Raw genomic sequence first — 21,638 nt, 5'->3', positions numbered from 1 at the left:
CACGGAACGGGTGGAGCTCTGGGCGATTCTTGATTAATGGCCAATGTAAAGAAAACCCAGAAACTAGCTGAGTGGCAGGATGTAGGGAAATTCATAGGGAGAGCAGTGCAGAACTGAAAACCATTGCGAAACCATTATTTGGTCTTTGTTAAAAGACAAGTCGAAAAATACAAATTTAAAAGATAATTTGTCTTATAAGGGCTTATTGTATTTTTTTCAATATTTTATTGTTTATCTTAAGGAATGGGTAAATATGGAATGTGTGGAAAATCACCTTTAATTTTTTACATGTTTTTGAAAGGGAAATGGAGAACAACAGTGGCCTGAAAGCACTTGAAACTCTAGTGGTCTGAACTCTGATCCAAGACTTTTTTCTCCTTCAAGCCTATTTATTCAACTATAAAACAAGCTTCAATATCTAGTATCCAACCATTTAAAAAAAACTGGTGGATTTTAGCTTTGTCTTTGCTGAAATAGCTTGGGGATAATAGAGTCAAAATTAGAACTAATAAGAATCAACTCATTCAGCCTTGATAGTTAAAGTAAATCCCTTATTCGTGGATATGAGACTTACTCTGGGTTGTGTTTGGCAAGTGTAGGATACAGGGTGTGTAATTTATTGAGCTACAAAAGTCCCTTGAACTTTCCTGTAATTTCATAAAACCTTAGGAGTTCAGACATGCACAAATGTTTCTGAAATCTTTGGAAGACAACAACCTAGATTACTCCTTCTGCTGAAAATGACTAACTTGGATTTTCTGTTTCATTTCTAAGCAGGAAGTTTGACACATGAAAATGAAAAGTGATTACTGTACAGTACTCCACACAGGTGAGGCAGAGGTGGATGAAAGGATTAATCAAATAGGGAGAAGACAATAATTCTGTTTCTGTAGCAGGAATAGAGTAGTGCTAAAGGAAATGCAAATGAAGATGTCAAAATAGCTTAGACCATGTCAAACATTTTACTTCTAAATATTCCATTCTAATATCCTTTGTCTCTCAGAGTCAGTCTTAAAGACTCATACTAGATCTGTGGATCTTCTATTCTTTCTACATCTAAATACATTTTAACATTTGAGAAATAACCAAAGATGAGATACGGGGTTCACAGTTAACAAGTAATTGCAAACAGGAAAAGGAATATATAAATCAAAACTTTTAGTGTGGGACTTTCTTGGTGGCACAGTTGTTAAGAATCCGCCTGCCAATGCCGGGGACATTGGTTTGATCCCTGGTCCAGGAAGATCCCACATGCCGTGGGGCAACTAAGCACGTGCACCACAACTACTGAGCCTGTGCTCTAGAGCCCGCGAGCCACAACTACTGAGCCCACGAGCCACAACTACTGAAGCCCGCGCGCCTAGAGCCCGTGCTCCACAACAAGAGAAGCCACCGCAATGAGAAGCCCGTGCACCACAACGAAGAGTAGCCCCTGCTCGCTGCAACTAGAGAAAGCCCGCGCGCAGCAGCGAAGACCCAACGCAGACAAAAATAAAATAAATTAATTAAAAAAAAAACCTTCTACTGTGTCAAGATATTCATCAAACATTGTGCTTTTTAGAAAGGACTTGTTCGTTTTTGCTTAGAGATGAAATAGCTTTCATTATTGACACACATGGACACATGTATTGTTTCAAGAAGTACCAAAATCAGATGGGCAGATTACTAGATAAACTCAAAGATTGGTATTTTGACTAAATTGGCAGTTTCTAAATGTCAAATAGATTAGTTTATCCCCAGTCATTGTTCTGCAACCTAATAACAGACTGTCCCTTCACGATGTTTAAATAAAAATATGCGGGGAAATAATCTCATAAATTAAAAAATAGCAATCTCTATTAAAGAAAAAAAAACAGGTAAAAACATTTAGATTGTGTTCTTAACCTTTAGAAGTTAGACAAATACTCTTGCGTCTTGAGTCTTCACCCCCCTGTACAATGCCTCTTAGCCTTTGCGGGACTGAATGAATTTGGTGTCAGAGTCTATACGTATCATTTTCCTCAATGTCATTAATAATTATTTGCATAAGGAATCCGTTTTATACTATAAAAGTAAGTTTATATTAACAGTGTCTCTATTACTTAGGACATTTACTGGAACAGATAATACTCTTGTAGCCATGTTGCTATTTAGATTTCCAGTTCTTTAATGGGGTTCTTAATGGCTTCATGAGGTACATGCGCTTCTGAAATAGTCATTGAGATTTGGTACATGGACCAGTTTCTGGAGTGAAGCCCTAAATCTTTAATCAGATTCTCTTGGGAACACATGTCTTAGAGAAGTTAAGAATGATTTAGAACATCACATGAAAAATGTACATATAATTCTTCAATATGAATTTGGCGCTTTGCCAAAGAGACGAGCATTACTGGTAGATGAATAAAGATGTTTACCACAACACTAAACAAAATAAGGTAGATCTTTCCAGCAAACAAAAACAATAATATACACTCACTGCTCAATTCAGTGCCAGCGTTGGCCTCCTTTTGGATTAAAATGAACAGTTTCATATTGTGTCTTTAATCTTATCAGAGACCCCTAAATTAAACAACAGCACAGCATGAGAAACCTTGGTCATGTAACTCTTACTACTCTCTCAGAAACAGCAAATGTCACTTTCTTATAAGCCCACCCCTAAATCATCAGGACTACCTATTCACATAACCGGGATTTTCAAACTAGCAACTAAACATTGTAACAAACGGTTTACGGTTTTTACTGGTGAAGTAGTACTATTTGACAAAGCACGCCCATCTGGGTTCTATTTATTACGGTCCTTGACATATTTTATTATCATTACTTTCTTACTTGCAAATTCTTCTCAGAATAAAAAATAAATCGGGGACAAAAATCCCACTTAGAGGAACTCTACTTAGAAGCAGCCTCGGAGATGCGCCTGAGGCTGGGACCTCCAGGGAGAGCAAGAATTCGCCGCCCGGCAGAGCTCGGCCTCCCCGCCCGCCGGCGCCCACGGGCCTAGCCCCGGCCGAGCGCACGGCCAAGTGCACCGGGCCGTAGACAGACTCCGCGGCGCTGCAGCCCGACCCTCCTACCCCGAGGGCTGGCAGCGTGGCCTGGACTGTCGGGGCGGGAGGCGGGCTCGGGTGGGGGGGTCGGCGAGCGCGGGGGCCGGAGGGGGAGGAAGGGGGGAGGGGGAGGCGGTGCCCTCCGGCCAGGCCCCGCCCCCGGCGCGGCTACACAAGCTGCGCCCACCTGCCCAGCCCGCCTTCTGCAGCGCGGCGGCCCCGGCGCTAGTCTCGGCGCGGACCAGCGAGGCGGCGGCCGCTCCAGCAGCCTCCCCGAGCCGCGAGCCCCGACACTCTCCTGCCACTCGCCCATCCCCGGCCCCTCGTCGCGGCCCTCGCGCTGCCCCAGTAAGTTCCCGAGGGTCGGGCGGCGCGGAGGGGCCGCAGGCGAGGGGCGGCCTGGGCGCCGAGCCGGAGGGATAGGGCTGGGGCGGAGGCGCCCGGGGCCGCGTCCAGCTGCGCGCAGCTTCCCGGAGGCCGCGCTCCGGCCCCTCGGAGACGGAGAGTCCCGGGGCCGCGCTCCGGGCTTCGCCTCGCCCCGTACGGCCCCCAGGGCGTCGGGATCCGCGGCCGCCGTGCGGGTCGTGGGGGCCGGTAGGCGGCCTGGCACGGCGACGCCGCGGTTCCCTTTGGCCGCCCTGGTCCCGAGGGGCCCTGGGCACCCTCGTGCGGGAGGACCGGCCGGGCCTCCCCACCCCGCCCTGCGCACTGGCGGGTCCCCGAAGTCGCCTGCCGCTCGCTTGAGGCTGTTGGGTTACATATAGGACACCGCTCGGAGCTCTGGAAGTCTTTTCACACCCCGACCTGCCCGGGACTGGTAGGACAGGTAAAATGGCTCGTCGTGCTGTCTGTTTGGGGTATTTTTTAAGTAATGGGGTGCAGTTTTAAACCCTTTTGAGATGGGCTATATACTCTTTTAAGCCTATTTCATGCCGCCTTCAACCTTGAACTCCAAATACCATTCTTGACGTTTAGGAACTCTGCCGGTCAACCCCAGAGTACCCGTTCCTCCGGAGAGCTTTGCAAGTTCTGGGTATGCGTATATCCAATCCAAGGACTAACATTTTCAGAGATTGTATCTTAAAGATATTGAAAAGAAATCCGCTCACAGAGTTATATAAGTCTTTTGAAGTGCAAACAGTACCCAGATTTCAGGAGTAAAAATGTTCAAATATTCAAACTCTCAAATATTTATGCAGAACTGCCTAAAAAAGCAGTTTTTAGACTGGGGATAAGATTTATCTAGTCGTTTCTACAGAAACACTCATCCTTTTAACTAGGGGATATCGTCAGATTTTATTCAAGTAGAGCTATCTGAATCCCGGCGGGACTTGAGATACGAAGTCAGTGTGTCTGTGGCTTCCCACTTGATGCTTTTTTACTCTTGCCCTAGGCAGTCTTTAGAACCTCTGTCACTTCTCTTCCCCCTCAGCATTAATAATAATTATTTCCTCAGGAAATTGCAAACATTTGTGCTTGTGATCTTCTTCTAGAAGATGTACAGGGTAAGAATATGCTAATTATATGTTTATGGTTGCTTTTTCCTTTTTGTAATATTAAATCCTTTTTTTCTTTTAATCTCACTAAAGCTGGACATGGAATGATTTCTCAGTGAAATAGAACATATGCATTTTTATTTCTCCCTGAAAAGCTGCTAGTTAGCTACTCTGGATGACTCTGGAAGCCACATTATTTATTAGGAGTTTTCAGGTTTCCTCCCTTGCCCCTCATTTGGTTTCTGCACTGTGCCTTGATTAGGGGAATGTCATTTACCTTACTTAGTCTTTTTGGGTGTGCCGTGGCCTTGGAAACCAGAGTAAAACTCTGCATGGTATCTGCAAGGATTCAATTCACAGAATCCTTGGCCTCGTTTAGCTTAACCTGTTACTAAAGCCCTTTTGATTCCAAAGTCTCTAATCATTATCCCTGGATTTAGAGGCTGGAAGGGAAGACATGGTACCTGTTGGAGTTTTAAAAGTCTGAAAATACTCTGGAGTTTTTCGTCTTGTACACTCATATGTTTTTGTCATTGGGACATATGTGTCCGAAGGATTTTAAAGTTCATGTTTCTTGCTTTCTACTGCAAACCTGCTCACCTTCTCAGAGTGGAGGGGCCTAGTCTCCTTTCTAGGTGGCCTACCTTGTTCTCTTCTCAGGCTGCCTTGCGTAATTTATCATTGGTTCTCCTGGCTCTTCTGGCCAGACCTGGAGCACTTGTCTGTGGCCATTTCTTCTCTTTTTTGGCCCTACTTTTTCAAATGGACTCTCCCTCATAGTTTTTCTTTGTGATTTCTCTATTTAGCTTAGTTTCTGTCTTCCCTTCTGTTTTGTTATATTTGCTTGCTGCTCCATATATCCATATCTGTCTCTCTATACATGTGTGTATTTTTTAAGTGTTCAGAGCCATCTGCTTGTTTTATTTTGATGCCCTTCAGTGACCAACTTTCAAAACAGAACCTTGAAGATACCGGTAGGTTGCTATTTGTTTTATTATTTCCCCAAACAGGATATGAACACATCGATTTCATGGACTGGCTTCTTGTAGACTTACTGCATGTCAGACATTTAGAACAAAAGCAACATTTTCAGTTGAGTAGATTTCTGAATATTCACATACTTAGTAACATGTGCCCATTTGGATGTTTTGTCACCCAACTGAACACTGAAAAACTCAGTTAACTAAGATTTCAGTTACATGATACCTCTTGTCTAAATGATTTTGAGGACTTAAATGGTTAACTTATTCCTACACCTTTATCTGAATATTCAAAACCATGTAAATATAGCCTGGATAAGAAAAAAATAATGATATTGTTCTTTTCATTGTTTTCTGTTTTAATAGCTTTTCATTCTACAGGCTGACACAATGTCTGGCACATAACATGTGCTCCTTATTGTTGAGTGAACGCCACTGCTTTTAATACTTTAAGAAAGGGTGTATGTCTGTCTTCAAAGGTATATTCCTTCATTGGAAAGTACTGAGTCCCTACTCTGTACTCAGCATTAGACATCGAAAAGTAGTGTGCAGCTCCAATTTTGGAGAGATTCTACAATTATTTTTATATTCCGGAAACCGTCCATTGATGGATTTTAAGAGTAGTTATTTATTTTGTTGTAATTTTATGTAAGGTAACAACACCTATAAACAGATGACTTCAGTACTCTCTACACCAGGAAGCAAACAAGGAACACATTCTCTGAAATATGAAGATGATGTTACTTTCTGTTCCATCATCAAAAGCACATGTGCTTTGGCATTTCTGTTTTACTGGTAGTAACAAATTTGTCCTGACTCTTATATTTTCCTTTCATTGCATTTCTGGCTATTTTCTAAGAAGTGGTGTCCGTGGAAATGTTGCAGATGCTATGGACAAAACCAAAGCAACAACTGGGGGTTCATTTCCACCAGACTCTAACTAGTTGATCAGGCTCTAACTAGCTGAGTTAAGATAATCAGAGCATGATTTACCTACTAATTTTTTTTGTCCAATTTAGTAAAAATAACTGTTGTATATTAATCTGTGGAAACAAGCAGTATGCTATTATTTTTCAAGTGCTTGTGGACTCTTTTAAACCTTAAATGTTTCTGAGAATGGCCTCTGCTGCCATTGTTAACCTTCTCATTGGTAAGTACAATTAGTGTTGACTTAAGATTTGAGTTAATGTGGTTTTTCTTTAAAAGTCTGGATTTGAATATGTGGGTCACATCTCTTCTATTCATATTTAGACTTTTACTTCCAATATCTCTCCTCCGAAAAGTCTGTGGTTCTCGGTTTTTCTGGGTGTGTACAAACATGAATGGTTTGTTGAAAATCAAGTTTCTTACATCCAAGATTGAAACATCAGCTGGGTGTCTTATGTGATGACTTAATACTGCAAATGTCATGTATTTAATTTTATGCCTTCTCCTTATCCCACTACAAAAATAAAATAAAAAATACAAAAATAAAACCCATACGTTCACACCTATTCTAGTACTGCATACTAACTAGCGCCTCTGTTCAGAACTTGTATCATCTGGGATTCGGCAGTGAGGTGGATGAGATAAGAACATTTCATAACCTTTCTTCTAGGAGTTTAAAAAAAAAAAAAAAAGCCCTGACTATGTTATATTCATTTTTGGAATATTTTATGAACAATACACAACAAAGAATTTTTATGTTCCTTGTTGATTCTTGCTAGTTTTTCCCACAGTTGTGGGGAAAATTCTTTTCTTTCCTTCGCCCACTCTGGTTTCATCAAAGGCTTTAAAAGTCTTCATACAGTCATACCTAATACAATGCTCTTTATGCCATCAAAGCCCACTTCCTTCCAGTGGAGACCTAGTGATCACCGTGGATAGAGCTTGATGTCGCCAGGGATGCTGAACAGTACTGTAATTAAGATGCTCATTTTATGCTTCTACTGTTGCCCATCTTTTTTTTGATTTTAATGGATCTTTCCATTTAAAAACAGATGCTTGTCTTTTCAAAAAGTCAAGTTTAACATAAACCTTCAAGCTCACTTTTTATTCATTCTACTCCTTTGTGGGCAGGGAGATGTTATCTGAGTTGGTAACTTATCATAATTAGAAGATAAAAGTTGACTGGTTAGGGTCTTTTCTTCACTTGGCTCTAGATATCCAGCTGTCATCTGGTAAATGATGATAATGGTGATAGTCACTAGTGGAATTAACAGTCATTATATATTGAACCGTAAGGAAAAAATTGGTTCTCTTTGCATGTTCAGCCTTATTTGTTTACTTCCTCAATGTGAACTCGGGGAAGATTTTTCAGAATGCAATTCAATTTCTACTTTAAAAAAATCACACTAAAATCTCTAGAATTTGAAATATATTTGAGTGGTGGGGTGGGAAGTCATCTCTGTATCACATGCAAATTGTATTTTTCCAAAGTATCTGTATCCTTTGGATTTTCTCCCTCACCAGCCCCTATTCATCCTGCTGGTTTCTTAAAAAAAAAAAAAAAATGCGTCCATTTGGTGGAAACAGCTGAATTTGATTTTTGTGAAACTAGCATGCGAAATCATAGTTTTTAGCAATTGTATGTACAAATTACTGAAATACTGTTTTGATACATTGGGATTCCCTTGGAATAGGAAATATGACTTTGATTCTAAGAATATCCTAGGAGATGATCCATTTGGAGTCTTCCATGATCGGAGGTTAGCTAATCCATTTTGGATGAATATGTGTTATAAATATATACAGCCCAGATCGAGAGTCTGTAGAGAAGCGAAGAATAAATCAATGACTTTGTCTCTGTGGGCTTTGACCACCAGTGAAGGAGTTAACGAGTACACACACAGTAGGAAGAGAATGATAAAGCTGCCATTTGATTGAGCCATACACAAAGCTGAAGGTATCAGAAGGAGAAGTAACAGTGTGTTCTAAACTTTTTTTTTTTTGCGGTACACGGGCCTCTCACTGTTGTGGCCTCTCCCGTTGCGGAGCACAGGCTCCGGACGCACAGGCTCAGCGGCCATGGCTCACAAGCCCAGCCGCTCCGTGGTATGTGGGATCTTCCGGAACCTGGGCACGAACCCGTGTCCCCTGCATTGGCAGGCGGACTCCCAACCACTGCGCCACCAGGGAAGCCCTAAACTTCTCTTTTTTATAATGTGTGTTGTGTTCCTGACATAGACTAAATGCTCCATCAATTTAAGGTACTGTTGTCATCACCATTACTGTTACTATTATTGCTGTTAAAACCACTATCACTCTTCCTCCTCCAGTTGCTCTTTGGTGAAACTTGGGTCACTTAGACTTGAGTTCTGGCTGAGCATTTATTCACAAAAATTTGCATTTGGGAGGGGGCAATAATACTTATTAATCATTTGGCAGAACTGTCTGTCATTTATTACCCTGACACTCAAGAAAATTATGATGTTTAACTGAGAATTCAAACTATTCTGAAAGGTCTTAGAGGAAAGTTAAAACACATTAGGAGATTATATTTTAGGTGGAAAATTTGAAGAATAAAGTCATTCCAAAAGTGCAGTCAAATTAAGAACATGAGATTATCTTAACTTCTCACTCTGACAGTTGAGTGTTATGTTGGTTAAGTTTAGTGCATTTATACAAACTTAGTGCGTTTAAAACCCATAAGGGGCCTTGTCAGGAATGTAAAAATCGTAAGAGGTCTTCAGCCATCCCTCCCACTTTTGCTTCTCCTGCAGGAGTCCCTCTGAAATCCAGGAAAGCAATCCCCAGCTACAGTTTAGTGTTGATTCTAGTCTTGGCTTTCAGTTTAGAATGGACAAAGGACTGATTAAAAAATGCTGGTTGCTGAAGAGATACTTTTCTGTTACTTGTTAGAGAGGGGAAAGTTCTTTTGTTAGAAGGAAACACATTCGTTTCAGTTCCTACCATTGACCTAGAAGAAGAAAAAAATGTTCTAAAATAAATTATTTAACCAAAAATATATTTACTGTCATATTCAACATAGCTCTTCTATTGTACAAGGAGGGTTTTTAATGAAGACATGCAACTGGGTACCACTGCTTCACCTTCCAGGTTTCAGGCTCTTGTGAATGTACCTTTAAAAAAAAAATCTGATAATTGTTCCCAAGAGGTGGTGTGTGTGTGGGGGAACAGGGAATTGATTTACATTCTCAGTGTAATAGGCAAATCTTTATTTAAAGGACTACCTGGGGTGAATCCATTTCTACTAGGTAAAAATCACTTCATAGGGTTTTTGTTTAATGGACCTCAGATGCTCAGAATTCCTTTAATCATAATTCTTTGTTTGCAGTACACTTTGTCATGCCATTATTGGCTCATGTATGGCCAATAAATATTACCCATTTTAGATTCTTGGGTTGGGTGGTGGGTGGATATTCACTGTATTATGATTTTAAAATGATATATGAATAAATAAAATTTTCAATTTCCCCTAAATAAATTAGTAAATAAAATTTTCACAAATGTCTCCTTTGTGTTTTTCCTTCAAGTAGAGAACATCTGTACTGAATGAAATTTTCCTTTCGTTCAGAAGGACAGCTTTCTTTAGACAGTGATTTTTTTTCCTCCTAAAATTCCTTTATATTCACTTCCATAACATTCCTGGTATCTTTTTTTTTTTTTTTTTTTGGCGGTACGCGGGCCTCTCACTGTTGTGGCCTCTCCCGTTGCAGAGCACAGGCTGCGGACGCGCAGGCTCAGCGGCCACGGCTCACGGGCCCAGCCGCTCTGTGGCATGTGGGATCTTCCCGGACCGGGGCACGAACCCGTGTCCCCTGCATCGGCAGGCAGACTCTCAACCGCTGCGCCACCAGGGAAGCCCCATTCCTGGTATCTTGAAGCAAAGAATACTTATTATTTTTCAATGGGGCTCATAGTACACAGGATATTTGCAATTTGCTTAGGTGCTTGTCCTGATAAAAATCCAAATGAAAACTTCCTTGTAGTTTGTATCAACTTGGACATGAATTCCTCTGGGAAAAGCCTGTGTCCAAAAAAATTCAGGCTACTCTGTATAGATTTTTTATGTGCTTTAATTATCATGTTAAACAACACAATTTTATACTTGTATTTCAATCCAACACAAAGATTTAAGTGGTTTATTTAATTCCGTTGTAATCTGAGCAATTGTTTGGGAGGTATTTTCACGAGACTTAGAAGGAGCCTGGGGTGAGCTTTCACACTCCATCCTAAGGGCTTAATAACATTCTGGAGTGTTTCCGCGACATTAGGAATTTATCTTTGTTCCAAGGCAGCCCATGCTAGAAAACGAAGTCAAATTGACTATGATTAATCAGGCGAAGTGAGATTGCTGTTTCAGCTTTTAGTTTTTGACATTTTGCAGCGATCTGGACTTCCAGGAAGGAGTTGACAGAAGGACTAACAACCTTCATCCAAGTGTAAAACTTACTGAGAGTTCAGTTTTTTCATCCCTTTGAAATTAGAGGGCACTGCTGAGTTTTTAGTGCGTCTCAGCACTTGGAGTAAGTATTGAGCACCAGCTCCGTGCCGTGTGAGCATGTGTCTGAAGAGGTGAATGAGAGAGGCCGGTGGGGCTCCCACTTTAGTCTCTATGGAGCTTCATGGTGTTCAGAGTGAATAGTTTCCTCTCTTTGGCTTTTTAACCTATACTATGAATTTACATAGACACATTTGGAGCAGAAATTCAAGGTCATATTCTTTTTCGTAGAATCATATTAATGTTTACAACATGGGGTCCATGCTGTTTAAGCAGTCTGTGAAATGTAACTGTGTACCTCCTAAAAGACTGGACAAGGGAATCAGGTGGGAGAACTAAAGAGATTCAGGTTGAAAAAGAAAAGATTACATTGACATATGTCTTTTCTAATGAAAGGCTTCATGACAAGTTTCATACAGTTTTGATCAACTGTATTTGAACTAATGGCACTTAACAGTTCTTTGGTATAAGTCCTGTAGTACTTAGAATTCTTTGATATACAAAGATATCAAAGATGTCAAATTCTTTTGATTCTAATAATGTCTATGCTTCAGTAGAAGAAAGAAGAACCACACATATGCATGTAAAATGCCCCTACCCCATGGGAGTTCAAGAATCCCTGAATTCCAACCAGTGGACACCTAGGGTCTCTGGAACCCAGAATAAGAAAGAACCCTGCAACTCAGAAGCCATTTCAACCTGTGGGAAAACTGTCTTAGGAGAGAACACTTTGGGGCAGGATGGGGCCGTCCCGGTCATACGTCCTTTCCCCTCGTTGATATAACATTGCTTGTGGCCTCCGAGGACGAGCTGAGGATGGGCTCAGAGGCGGGTGGGGCAGTGGGGTGCTCCGAGTTAAAGAGCCCGGACAATAACGCAGTGATGACCATTCCCGTTTGTGCCATGGTGGAAGCAGTTCCCTGGCCTTGAAGGGATACTTTGGACTTTAATTGTCACCAGCATCAAATTCCTCCAAAATTATCAGAATTCTTTCCTCCAAATTCTGAGATTCACAGATGTCTATGTCTACCTGTGGGCCAGGAAATAAATTTGATTCTAAGTTAAACTGAGATCATTGAGTATGTATACACAATGGGAAGTATACACAAATGGGAAGAAAAAGAAAGAATGGATAAGAATAATCAGTGCTCTCTTTTCTTATCTAAAATTGGAATACCTTTCGAGTGACATTAGAAATCCAACCTTATGGCTCAATGTCAGTCTGACATGGATCTTCTTGTAGTAATCTCTGAAATGTAATAAACTTATGGTTTAATAGAACTAAAGAGGTCATAATAAAGACGTAAGCGTCACCGCAGAGCCTTGTCAGTTTTCAAAGTATAAAATAACTAACTGAAGGCTTCCCTGGTGGCGCAGTGGTTGGGAGTCCGCCTGCCGATGCAGGGGACACGGGTTCGTGCCCAGGTTCCGGAAGATCCCACATACCGCGGAGCGGCTGGGCTTGTGAGCCATGGCCGCTGAGCCTGTGCGTCCGGAGCCTGTGCTCCACAACGGGAGAGGCCACAACGGTGAGAGGCCCGCGTACTGCAAAAAAATAAAATAAAACAACTCACTGAAAGCTTTTCCTTTTACTTGTCATGTTTGTTTAATAGCATGCCTAATGAATAATAGCAAAGCAGAGTGAAGAATTTTTAAGTTGGTTTCTCTGCTGAAATTCTTATCCATTGCCAAACTTGTTTTGTAAGTGGTTAAGATCTGTAAGGTTTTGTTGCAAAAAGGCCCTCTTTTACATGCATTACATTTGTGACCTGGTGGTTGTGTAGGTGGAGCCGGGTCTGTGTGCAGTATTCATCAAGAAAATAGCACAAAGCGCATTTACAGGCCGTGGAGAAACAACAGCGGGTGTTGATAACATTTGTAGTACTAGAGCTTCGGAAACGTGCCTGTTGTAAACTCTCCTGAAACTTAGAGTTCCACCTTTAAAACAAAATCATTTTTTCATTAGATGATAGTACATGAATAAGGCACTGCATCCTGGAAGTTTGGTTCTACCGTTGTAAGGATGGTGACACACTGTCGTGCCGGCAGGTTTTGTATTCTATTCCCTAAACTTAACAATACACCGAAAGCTGTCTTGTGGGCAGTTTCTCAAGTTTGGAAGCTTTCACCTCCAGCCCCCGTGGTCATGCACAGTTACTGAGTTCTTGGCTCTAAGTGTACCAAGCACGGTGCTAGGCAGGTTTGTAAAGGAAGTAGCCTCCTGAGAATGACATTTTAGAGCTCTCTTTTAACAGTTAAGAAAGTGAGATCTTACGAGTTGTAACTCATCTGAGGTCAGGACAGCTAGGAGCAGAGTGAAGACGTGATTTCAAGCTTTTTGACTTAGCAAAAGCGCTCATTTATACCAGGCCATTCCGTTTGTGTAAAAGCAAATCCTAATCACTATAATACACTACTTAGGTGGTAGGAATTTTATAAGTGGGGATCAAAAGACAATTTTAACTTGAAAGTTTTTCATCTTAAAATTTCTTGGAAATTAACGTATTTGAATAAGACATTTTAGTAATAGCGACAAGCTCGTGATGTGAACAGTTTTTATTAAATAGCATATTTTAGCCCCCAAAATGGAAAAATGTAATCTTAACCTAAAACTAAAAAGACTTTACACATGGATTCTAAGCCATCTAAAGTCATTAGGATTTATACCTCGTAAGTGGTGCTTTTAAACAAGTTCTGTTTGGAGTGCTGTTGTGCTATCTTTCAAAAAAAAACCTGTTTGAATTTTTGCTTTTTCTGATTATCATAGCTAACAGATGGTTTGCACTTAGTTCAGTGAACCAAACAAAAAAAGAACAGACTTTGCATAAAATTTCTGTTGATGGTGCATTTTATCTCACTGAAATGGATCACATGAACTTTCTGAATAATGAATAGCATATTTACATTATTCTGATCTTTTTTGCTACAGAGTAAGAAAGAAATGTGAAGGACAAACAGCCTAGTATTATCATTTTAAAAGTTATTCTGGTGAATTAAAGTATTTTTCTATTCTTAACTGCATTGCTAATGCCGGGTATGTTCCATGAGCTGCTTGCAAAAAAATTGTTCAGTGACTTTGAAAGCATAAGGAACTGTTTATCTCATTGAACTACTAGAACTGGTAGTAAATTAATTTTTATAAGGATTTTAAGCCTTAAAGTTTCAAGAACCCACATCATTTTGCTAATCCCAATTTTGAAAGAATTTAGTAGAGTTGCAATCCAATATTTGACTTTCTATTGATTCACCATCACCGGCCTGTTCATAGTTGTTGGTCGATGCTTGTGTGTGGTGGGAAATGTGTACATGATGGTGGCCTCAGGTGGGCAGGATGGTATTACCGAAGTGGAGGTAACTTGACTAGTGAGGAGTGCAGGTAGCAGCTTAGTAGCTGGTACCAATGGTAATTGAAAGTTCAAGAGTCTTTTGTTTTAGGAATGGGGCTTTACTTCATCACATACAATTTTAATTCATTACATATTAGACCAGAGAAATCAGTAAAGTGAAGCTATATAATTTCACTTCTAATTTTGTATGCATGAATCAGAATTCAGACTGTTTTCAAGAATTGGAAGAAAGGTGCTCATTTTATTGAACTAAGTATAATTTCTGTTGAGTGAAATAAAAGGGGAAAAAAGAATGCAAAAATCTTTATTTTTTTGCCCTCCCCAAAATGATGTATGTAGAATAATATTTGTTTGTTTTTTGTGGTACACGGGCCTCTCACTGTTGTGGCCTCTCCCGTTGCAGAGCACAGGCTCCAGACGTGCAGGCTCAGCGGCCATGGCTCACGGGCCCAGCCGCTTCACGGCATGTGGGATCTTCCCAGACCGGGACACGAACCCATGTCCCCTGCATCGGCAGGCAGACTCTCTACCACTGCGCCACCAGTGAAGCCCTAGAATAATGTTTTAAGGCAGAGAAAGTAATGTTTCTCTAGTATTCTTGTCAACAGAACTTCTACTGCAATTATTTTCTGAATTGGATTTTCCATGTCTTTAAAGGCATAATATATGCATTGCTAGTTTAATAAATCATGAGATTCTAGGCTCAGAAGAAGCCTATACATTTCATTTTAAGCAGAACCATGCCTAACCATTCCTCATAGGCGTGTGTACTATGTAAGAGTGAGCTGGAGATTGTACATGTGCAGACATAGCTGCAGGAGAGTCAAAATTTCCTAACTAGTATCATAAATAATAATATTTTCATATTTAAAAACAAAATGTTGAGACTATCTATAACTGAAGAAAACAATCAGCATTTTGTCCTTAATTTCTTAATCCCCCAAACGTCTATGTAACAGTGTAGGTCAAAAAGGAAAATTCTGGGCTTCTCTCAACCCACAAACAGCATGTAAATATCAAAGGCACGTAATAAGCTTGATTCTTCCCTGCAAGAGTCCATGCTCTGCCCTTACAGGATTGCTTGGGAGCAAAGTAGCTGAGCACATTCATGAGGCTTCCTTTACCTCACAGAGTCTCCCGTTGATTTGCTCCCAATTCCCTGGGTACAGGCATGTGATACAAATGAATGAAACAGGTTAGTGCAAAATAGTAAGGAATGGTTGGGAACTGTGAGCCAGAGAGCAATCCATTTTAAAATACCGTGTGTCCCAAAAACATACACTGGGAGTTGGGAAGAGTGACTGATAAAAGATTTACACAGAACCAAGCAGAGTTCCTGACATTGTGAGAATGTCACATTGTGGAATGAGACTGCAGCCCAGAAAACCCATAATTGTATCCTAGATCCCTTTAAATATGTCAGAACACACTGGCAAATGAAGCAATTGCAAATCTATTTTCCTTTCTTAAAAAGACACATAGAAAGAAAGAGGTTGGGAAATATCCATATAGTAGCTATGGATGGGAGTTGACGCCCATCAATTTTCAGGTTTTCCGGATTTCCCTATTCTCTTAAGGATACTCTGAGTGGAAGCAAAATTCAATCTTGGCAGAATGTCCTCTCCCTGCTTCTTAGAGCTCGTATTTGTCTCGTAGGCTAGCTTCATTATCCTTTCATTCAGCCAAAAATGTTCTCTTGTAAAAATGGTCAACTAAAGCCTCATCTCCAAACAGATTCTACTTTTTCAAATTATGAATCACAACTTCCTTAGGTCTTGGAAGCATTCAGTAGTGAGGATAAAGGCAGTGGAGACTGATAAGTTTTGCTGAAATGAGAAAGGTAAAATCTCCTGTTTGTGTGTGATCTGAATATTCCCAGCATTTAATATTGTGATTTTCTAGGCTATGTGGGTGAATGATAGAGCTTTTCTTTTCTGGTCTTGTAGAAGATTGTTTTATGTGTGATAGGTAGGTACATTGGTAGAGGTTTTTATTACCCACTACTCAGAGTTAAATATTCCATACAGGGGTACATGGGGAAGGGGAGAGACAGAGGAATTACAGTTGCGAATACTAAAATAGGCTTGTTGCATAAGGTGAACCTTTAAACTTGAGAAAGGTTTACCAAATCAATATCTATTTGATCTGAATAGGGGATATGTAATGGTGTAATACCTTGTGGGTTTTTAAAATTTTCTAGTCACCGTGAACTTACGTGATTATCACTTTTTTGGGAAGATGAGGATGTTGAGTGGGGTGGGAGGTTTTTAGCAATATGGACTTTGGTGTAAACGAACTACCTGTTCTCTGACTATTGGTTTATATCTGCAGAGAATCATGACAAACTTAGTTTATCAGCCACAAAAAAGAAGTTGTATCATTAAATCATAGAATCTGAGCTGGCAGATAATTTAGCTAATAATCCTTTTTTTTTTTTTTGCGGTACGTGGGCCTCTCACTGTTGTGGCCTCTCCCGTTGCGGAGCACAGAATCCGGACGCGCAGGCTCAGCGGCCATGGCTCACGGGCCCAGCCGCTCCGCGGCACGCGGGATCCTCCCGGACCGGGGCACGAACCCGCGTCCCTTGCCTCGGCAGGCGGACTCTCAACCACTACGCCACCAGGGAAGCCCGCTAATACCCTTTTAACTAGACCTGGTTCCTCACATTTCTGAATCATTCTGAATCACCTGTCCTCTCTTTAAAATGACAGAAATCTGACACCTTTCTTGGAAGGCAGCTTCTAATGGACAGGAACACTCTTTATTAGGGTGTGATGCATTGTACTGGGTCAGTGTCTTGCTCTTTTTTATGTTATATCCTTTTTTTGTAGTTTTATCTTCTAGTATAATATGGAGTCATTGTCTTCTTACACATTGCCATTCACATATTTAAAGAAAGCTATCATCTCTTCGCTAAGGCTTTCCCCCACCCCAAGAGTGAAAAGAAGCAAAATGTAGAAATATGAGCAACTTATCTTTCTAAAGCTCTTTGCCCGGCACTTTTCGTGTTCACTTAACCCTTATATCACTTCTGTAACATCTCTTTCCGATATGGGAAGACTGAGAGTCCAGTGACTTGCCCAGACATGGCCGGTAACTCTCAGAGCTAATTGGCTAGACTCAGAGCAGGGTTCCCTCTCTGGGGCCCAGCTGCCTCCCTGCTTATCGTACCTGAACACCTGCATTGTCTTTAATTGCCTTCAAGTCATGACGTGGCTTCCAGACCCCTCACCCTACCCTGGTCACTCTTTACTGGACATACTTGGTCAGCATTTAAGAAAAAGACGGCAGCTACAGCCAAGCATCCATCCATGCGGGAGATATTTGAGTGGCTGCTATGTGCCAGACATTCTCTAGGTATTTGGGATATACCAGTAAACAAAGCAGTCAAACGAAGTTCTTGCCCTCATGAAGCTTACATTCGGAGGGTTTCCAACAGGGTTCAGACCCCTTCCCCCACAGCAACACCCAAGAGGAGTTTGAAACAGGGGACTGAAGAATTGGAGTAGCGGGTTCTGTGCTCTTAAGAAGTTAAGATGGGGGACTTCCCTGGTGGCACAGTGGATAAGACTCTGCGCTCCCAGTGCAGGGGGCCCAGGTTCTATCCCTGGTTAGGGAACTAGATCCCACATGCATGCCACGACTAAGAGTTCCCATGCCACAACTAAGGAGCCCGCCTGCCACAGCTAAGACCTGGTACAACCAAAAGAAAAAAAAAAAAGTTAAGATGGGAATTCTATATGAAAACGTAGAATAATGTATTAAAAAATATAATATCTCTGCTCATTTCCCCCTTTTCATCCCTTCAAACAGATTCCTTCTCTGTATTGAGAGAATAATGCTGACTTCTATTGAATTATACCAATTTATTTCCGGGCACAAAATGAGGCCACAGAAAAACTTTTGGTAATAGAAGAGAAAGGTCTCTGATATTATCAGAAGCCATTTGAAATAAAATCTAAGCAAAATGAAAGCATGTAAGATGTGATTTGCTGGGCCCAAGACTTTATTTGTTCTGCGGTATGTTCTGAATTCAGACATGTGGGGAGGACTAAGAATACGAGATATTTGAGAACCCAAGAGATGGATAAGGAATGAACTAGATAAATTGTAAGATGAATACAGTGTTTCAGAAAATGGTATATGTTTTTGTAAAAGTAGTAAAAGTCTTCAGTTTTTTATTGCAGGAAGCCTTCTTTTATGAAATTCTTTGAAATTTTTGTAGCTAGAAGAAATGAGTTTTAATATATGTTAGAATTTTTAATACAGACATCAGTTATGATACTTATCTAGTTAATTAATTGGTCCTTAAAAATTTTTCCCCATTGCCTATATATATATATATATATATATATATATATGTATGTATATATATATTTTTTTGCGACACGCGGGCCTCTCACTGCTGTGGCCTGTCCCGTTGCAGAGCACAGGCTCCGGACGCGCAGGCACAGCGGCCATGGCTCACGGGCCCAGCCTCTCCGCGGCATGTGGGATCTTCCCGGACTGGGGCACGAACCCGTGTCCCCTGCATCGGCAGGCGGACTCTCAACCACTGCGCCACCAGGGAAGTCCCTCCATTGCTTATATTTTAATAACTATTATACTTTCAATCTTAAGGTAATAGTGGTTCATGAGTTTGGAAGGTTAGACTCTGTTGGAGATGAGGTTTTAAAATTCCAAAGTCTGCTGAATATATTTCTGGTATCTGGGTGATGCCTTTCATCATCAGCTGGGTCTTAGATGGGCTGCCAGGAGCCTGGGAACAGCTAGAATTCTGCATTTCTTTGTGCTGAAATGGTTATGTGGCATAGAGGAAAGGGCATGGACTTTGAAGCTACACAGACCTTGGGTTCAAATCTAGGTCTGTGATTTTGAGCAAGTTCCCTAACATCCTTGAGCCTCAGTTTTGTCAACTGAGGATTGGACAACATTTCCGCTGAGGTGTGTGAGGAGTAAATAATGTATATCAAGTGCCCAGAACATAATACAAGAGCAGTGAATGACCCCAATGATTACTTTTTATTTTCATATCCCTAAGCCTGTGGTAAGTGGCCTTGCTTATGAATGGAATCCTTTCAGTTTTTTTCTCCCCAGAGGATAGTCTCAAGTATTTATAACTTTTTTCTTTCTTTCCTTTTCCCCCCCACCATATCCAAAACTAAAGGAACAGTACCCTGCAGCTCCGTTGGTTCTGAGTTTCTCTTCAGCAAGCTATCTTGAGCTACATGATGTAATTGTTAGCTAACATTGGCTTTGAACCAAGCTGTGGCGACAAGTTTCTTTCCTTAAGGCATGCTCTGGATAGTATTTCATCTCAGTTTAGAATCTGTACTTCATAACCGGACTATTTATTGGCGAAGGAGTGCCTGTGCTTCACTTGCAGGACGTGGTGGTGAGCGCTTTGCTCGTCCAAGCGCTGTCCCCTTGGTCCAGGGTTCATCATGGGAACGCTGACCTCTGAAAGACACACTTCATGCTTGTATCTTTAGGTGGCACAAACCAGTAAAAACCTTCAGTGACTGTAACAAAATAGAAACATTGTGAGACTTCATTCCATTGCTTCCACGAGGTCAATGCCAGTATCATATAGCTAGCTAATACTTCACCTCTCTAAGCTTTGGTTTTCTCATGTGTAGGCTAGGGATAGGGATAGTACGTACCTAATTGGGTTGTTGGGTAATTTAGTTGGGTTAATGTATGTAATGCACTTAGCCTACCTCCTAAAACCTAGGGTGTTTTGATAAACGTTAGCTCTCAGTAGTAGCAGCAAAAGAAAAAGTCTTAGTGGTGTCAGTTTGTGTATATTTTATGAACATATCTCATTTCAGGAATTCCCAGAACTCTTCTTAAGTTTTAAATTGATGGTCGAATTGTCTTTAAGCAATATCTTAAAGAAATATCTTTAAGAAAGTCTCGCTCTTCTTTTTTATAATGCTGCGTTTTTCCTTCCCTGGATAATTCCAAGTTGCCTGTCTCTGAATCCTGTCTCCTCCAGCTCTGTGCCCCCAGGCCAGCCTCCATGGAGGATGTGGAGTTATGGGCTCTTCTTTTGCCTCTGACACCGCCTTGTATGTAAGTGCTTGTTTCCGATTGCCTTGTGGATTTCTCATCTCTGCTCCATACCCTTCACCCTGTTTCTCTTACTTTTCCCTCTGCAGCTCCATCTTGTCGCCTTCATTCATTCAAAGGTCATCTATATAAAGAAGATGTGAGTTTCTCAGGTCTTCTGAATAGGGGTGGCCAGGTTCCTAAAACCAGCGTTCGCACTTACTTTGCCAAGCTGACTCTTTCTGATTGCTTAAAATATTCTCTTCTCCCTCTTCTCTATAAGGCCTTCTAGACTGATCCAGGAAGAGCACCCTGCTTCTTCTATGAACCTTGGTAATGGATCCATCGTCACTGTCTACCAGCAGAGCATTTGATAGATTGAAACATCTTATTCTCCAACAGTGAATAGGGGAAAAGAAGAGTTTTCTGTAAGAAGGAATTATTAATGATTATTCTAGTGAAACACATATATTAAGGCTGTAGTATATTTAGTTTTGAATGCTATTTGGCACTGATTTTAGAATTTGGGACATTCTGAGACTATGATAAATGACAAATATGTTTCAAATGTTAAACACATTTTGTGTAAAAAATAGTAAATGTGTTTTAGCAAAGAATCATCAGTAGTAGAAAGTTTCTTCTTGTGGCATACATTCCATCAAAATATATTTCAAAGCCGAGTCATATCAAGCTTAGGGATTTATGAGAATGTATTTTTGGCTCTAATAGATAATACACATACACACACACACACACACACACACACACATCCTTTAGTTCTTTAAGTAAAAAGGCCAGTACTTTTTCAACACAAAAATTACTTTCACCTCAAAAAATTAAACATATTTTAGCGTCTTGTTCAGTTCAAGGGTGTGTGGTTATTTCCAAAGGGGTTAGATGATGACACATAGAACAGAGTTTCTGCCTTGCAGCTTATCAGGTAGATGTGTATTGGGGACGGGGTGATAAGGCAGATATATGTGATGCTCCAGTCCAGGGCACAGGTGATGAATGCCGTCCGGAGATGTGGCTTCTGTTTGAGGGATCATGCGGAAGTTTCATGGAGAAGGTGGGATTTGAAAAGGATCTTGAAAAAGGAGTAAAGAGGTATCTACAAATAGAGAATGAGGTTTAAAAGACATTCTTGATGGGGAAACAGTGTGAGCAAAGGACCCTGAAAAGTATGAGACGTGTTGGCAAAAGAGCACATGCTTCTCTTCGACCAAAGTAAGGTGGAATGTAGGGGAATTGGAGGGAGGGGAAGGGAAGGGGATGAGAAGAGGCATAATAGTAAT

At 41.0% G+C, this 21,638-nt stretch overlaps 1 protein-coding gene across 2 annotated transcripts in view; it reads left to right on the top strand.

Moving 5' to 3' along the window:
• Nucleotides 1-3,246: 3,246 nt before the first annotated feature.
• The window catches only part of SLC7A2 (solute carrier family 7 member 2), a 72,867-nt gene continuing 54,475 nt past the window's right edge, over nucleotides 3,247-21,638 (top strand). The window contains exon 1 of one of the 2 annotated variants that reach the window (XM_030831867.2): nucleotides 3,247-3,374. The gene's annotated coding sequence lies outside the window, so the exon portion shown is untranslated. Of the gene's footprint in view, nucleotides 3,375-3,694; nucleotides 3,853-21,638 lie in introns of those variants that run through there. The other variant, XM_030831856.2, reaches the window with a different exon arrangement.

This window comes from Globicephala melas, chromosome 21 (genome assembly GCF_963455315.2).
Source record: "Globicephala melas chromosome 21, mGloMel1.2, whole genome shotgun sequence".
NCBI lineage: Eukaryota > Metazoa > Chordata > Mammalia > Artiodactyla > Delphinidae > Globicephala > Globicephala melas.
The sequence above is the reverse complement of the archived record's forward strand: the minus strand, read 5'-3'. Positions and strand labels throughout refer to the sequence as shown.